We start from the raw sequence: 5,000 nt of genomic DNA on the forward strand, positions 1-5,000 counted from the left end.
ACTGACGTTACCTAGATGATGGTTTATTAACTTTCACAGCAAAACCAACAGGCAAACAAAAAACACTTTGAAAACAAACAAAATGTATATTAATTTAATTAACTTATATTAATTTAATTTAAATTATATGGATAATATATTTTATTTAAAAGAAGTTTTTAAAAAATGTTTTTTAATGTTTTATCTATTTCTCAGAGAGAGAGGCAGCGTGAGCAGGGGAGGGTCAGAGAAAGAGAGAGACACAGAATCTGAGGCAGGCTCCAGACTCTGAGCAGTCAGCACAGAGCCCAAAACAGGACTCGAGCCCACGAACTGTGAGATCATGACCTGAGCCAAAGTCAGATGCTTAACCAATTGAGCCACCCAGGTGACCCCTAAAAATCAGTTTTTAGGGGTCACCTGGGTAGTTCAGTTGGTTGAGCATCCAGCTCTTGATTTCAGCTCAGATCATGATCTCATGGTTTGTTACACTGAGACCTAAGTAAGGCTCTGTGTTGACAGTGCAGAGCCTGCGCGGAATTCTCTCTCTCCTTCACTTTCTGCCCCTCCCCTGTCTCTCTTTCCCTGTCAAAATAAATGAACATTAAAAATATGTTTTTATAATTAGCATAGATTAAATGTTCCATTTAAAGACTGAAATTGTCAGATGAAGTAGAAAATAAATAACATAGAGCCATTATATTCATTTACTATTACCGCTATAATAACCACAAGTTAAGTGCCTTAAAACAATACAGTTTTGTTATACTACAGTTTTATTAGTCATGTCCAACAGGTGGCTAACTAGGCTAAAATCACTGTGTCTGAGAGCTATGGTCATTATTTTCTATAGATTCCAGGAGATTTTATTGCCTTTTGTAACTTTAGAGTCTTCCTATATTTCTTGGTTCATGGCCCCTTTCAACATTTTCAAAATCACTGATGGTTAAGTCCTTTTCATGTTGCAGCTCTGACCCTTTTTCCATGGATGTATATCTCTCTGACTGTAGCCAGAAAAGTTTGTCTCCTTCTAAGAAAAATGCTTGCTTAAATTGGGCTGCTCAGGTAATCAATAATAATCGCCTCATATTGAGATCTATAAGCTCAGTCACATGATAAGTTATTTTTGCTATATAAGGTAACATTCACAGACTATTGTGATTAGGATGTAGACATATTTGGGGCCATTATTCTTCCCAGAAAAGCCTTATACTACATAGGGCAGTATAATTATGACAGAATATTTGAAAGCAAGGGGATAAAAAATATATATAGGCCTGGGGCACCTGGGAGGCTCAGTTGAACATCAGACTCAATTTTGGTACTGTTCATGATCCCATGGTCATGAGATCAAGCTCTCTGTTGGGCTCCATGCTTAGCATAGAGCCTGCTTGGGATTTTCTCTCTCTCTCCCTCTACCCCTCTTCATTACTCACACTCAGCTATCTCTTTCTCTCTAAAATAAAAAAAATAATAATTAATTTTTAAAGATGTATTTGCNTTGATTGCAACTCAGATCACGATTTCGTGGTTCATGAGATCAAGACCCACATGGAGCCTGCTTGAGATTCTGTCTCTTTCTCTCTCTGCCCCTCCTCTGCTTGCTCTCTCTCTCTCTCTCACACACACACACACACACAGAATAAATAGACATTTTAATATAAATATATATAATTTATACACACACACTTTAAGAGCATTATTAAGAAAACAATATTGTTTTTCTTTCACTGAGGATACAGTTTAAGGCATTTTCATCTGCTTGCCTGCTCCATCAAGCTCAAAGCCTTAATTCATCTTTCTGAATGAATACAAAATCTCAAATCCAAGTCACCAGTGCCCATTTTCATGCACTTATGCTTTTAGTTATTACATTTCTGTTCAGTTTAAAGTTTCATAAAAATAGGCTTAAACTACAAATTCATCCTGATACATAGATTTTTTTGATATTGCATTGTTCCCTAAATATTCTGATTACCACTTGCACTATAAAGCCAAGGTCTCAAAATATAAATATAGAGACTATAGAGAGTATCTATGCCAAGGGGCATCAGAGCTGTCTCTAATGGTACTATGACACAAACTGAAAAATAAGGGGGTTGTTTCAAAAATTAGTTTTCATTTAGTGTGATCATCTCATGAATACTGGTTAGTTCCTCTGGAAATGTATTTTCAACATACCTTCAAGCATATTCATAATGGATATCAAGTCAGCATAATCAGTATTAAAGATGTAAAAGGGAGAGACTAATACTGAAACAAATGGGTGATATATCACCTATTATGTGAATATATTTGGTACTTATAATGGTCAAGATAGTGGCCTTTTTAGTCAAACAGCTTTTTTCATTTGCTTTTTTAATCTTTATATATTTATTTTGAGAGAGAGCACAAGCAGGGGAGGGGCAGAGAGAGAGGGAGACAGAGAATCCCAAGAAGACTCTGCTCTCAGCCTAGCGCCTTACACAGGACTCAATCTCATGAACTGTGAAATCATGACCTGGGCTGAAATCGAGAGCCAGACATTTAACTGAGCCACCCAGGTGTCCCTAGACAACGGTTTTTTAAATTGTGACTCTTCCCCTTATTGAATTGTGACCTTGTGTAAGTTACCTAACTTTTCCATGTCTCAGTTACCACACCTATAGAGTGGACTTACAGTCTGTCTCACTGGGTTGTTATGACAATTATGTAAATCAATATGTTTCAGTACTTTCATCAAAGTGGCAAGTAATAATAGCCTTTTCTTGAGTATGGTGTCTACTACTGCCTGGATCTGTGCTAATTTAAGAAAGTAATATATTAAAGATTTATCATATAAAATCTGTCCTCAAAATGTTAGAAATACCTTAAGAATATTAGAAATACTTGATTGCTACACTATGTGGCACTGGTTACAATAGAATCCAGAAATTAAGGGATTAGTTTAGGCTTTATAATTTTATAAGAAGAAAAATTTACTATATGAGATCAGGACATTGCAAAAAGAAGAATAGGTCACTACTATAAATTTATGACACATTCCCTCTGCTCTTTTAATGTTTCTCAGGTGCTATAACTGTACCTATAAAAGGTAGAGAAGAGACGGTCCTAGAAAACCTACAATTTATTAAATAAGCCACTTATGCTTAATGTAATAGCTGAGGTACTTTTTGGTCTAAGCAGCAATTCTTGTTCTTAACGACATGGAGAAAATTGAACCTGTAACATTTAGTCTATACTTGTAGAACAAGTACCTGATATTCAAGAACTTGATGAGTCATGACAGATTACACAAGATTATTAAAGCTGAAAAAGGATCACATAGTGGCCAGAAGGTGTTTTCCAGGATACACCACGGGACTATTGGAAATAATGTAATGGCAACATTGAGTGCTTAGAAATAATTGTCCAGATAAAAATCAATGGTATTCAGCAGCTTCATCAAAGCAATATTAACAGTTATAGCATCAAATAAGCAGTTAGCAGCTACAAGAAATCCTAGTGCTCCCCTATGGGTTCAATTCACTTATTAACATTATGTTTTATAGATAAGTTTGAATTTCTTGTTGATTAATTTACTATACATAAAATTTGAAAAAGGGATGCCTAATATAGTATGAGGTTTGGGGATAGGGAGTCATAAAAGCATCTAAGAGAAGATAACATTTAAACAACAAGAAGATTGGGAAACAAGGGGATGGAAGAGGTTATCATGGTTACAACAAATGTAGATAAAGAACATATTTCTGGGGCACCTGGGTGGCTCAGTTGGTTAAGCATCTGACTCCTGATTTCCACATGTCGTGATCTCATGGTTCGGTTCATGAGATGGAGCCTCATAAGAAGCATACTCTCTCAGAATAAATGAATAAATATATTTTTTGAAAGACCCACATATATCTTGTGAGAAACTATACATTATCATATTTGGAAGAAAAATCTGAAGAACTGAAGGATGGAGTTAGAGATGAGATAATAGTAAATAGGATCTTATAGGTCAGGCCAAGGAGTTTTCACTTTATCCTGTTAGTAACAGTGGTGACTGGTATGTGAAAAAAAAGAGTCCAAAGAAGATGAAAATACAAGACATACAATTAAATTGTCTAAGTCCATAAAAGGCCTAATGCAAGTAATAATGGAAAACCTAAACAAAAAGATTTGTTTTTAGTTACTTGCAGAAATGCATTATTATAGTATTATAAGGAGCTTACAGTTATGGAGATAAAATGATATTCTGCATTCAGAATGCCCCTAAAATTTTTCTAATCCCATGAAGAACAAAGCTGAGAGTGAATCATAGTTTTCAGACAACTATGTATGTATAGAGATTACCTAATGAGCATAGTAGTATAAATCTAGGCAATAAAACAGCTCTTTGTAGGGGTCTTTTTTTATACTCATAAACTATTAATCTCAAGAGTACCTTTGCTTTAGAGGTTTATGTAAATGAATGTTTTATCTAGGGTTTTTGAAGTTTAAGTTACAAACACCGAGTTCAGCATAAACAGCCCTATACTAGTAAATATCTGTACCTGTCAACATCTTTCAGTTCAAGCCATTTGTATGAAGCCTCTCTTTTTTTTTATNAAGCCTCTCTTGATTTCCCCAACTGGGTGTGCTCTCTCTCACCACCTCTAAGCCCCAGAGCATTTTTTACACTTCTTAGAAATATACATTTGGTTGTAAAGTTTTAAATTTGTCCTGAGCGGTAAGATGTAATAGCTATAAAATAACAAGATGCCAGAAAGAAATACAGTTTTATTCAAAGAAAATGACCAAAATCTAATGAATGTTTTTTTTTTTGTTTGTTTGTTTTTCATTTGTGGCACCTCTGTAGGAGGCACTAGGACTGTCCTATATATTTCAGGGCATTTAGCCTTCCTGATGCCTCGGGAACTAAGTGACTGTAACACCATTAGGTCTTGAAAAAAAAAATACGTTCTTACCCATTGACAGTCACCCCTTGAGAACCTCTGGGAGGGTGATTTTGACATCCAAGAAGTATTTAAAAGGGTTGGAAGAAAATCTGTGAGGAGTAT

This window comes from Crocuta crocuta, unplaced genomic scaffold (genome assembly GCF_008692635.1).
Source record: "Crocuta crocuta isolate KB4526 unplaced genomic scaffold, BGI_CrCroc_1.0 scaffold42, whole genome shotgun sequence".
In the NCBI taxonomy this organism is placed as follows: Eukaryota; Metazoa; Chordata; class Mammalia; order Carnivora; family Hyaenidae; genus Crocuta; species Crocuta crocuta.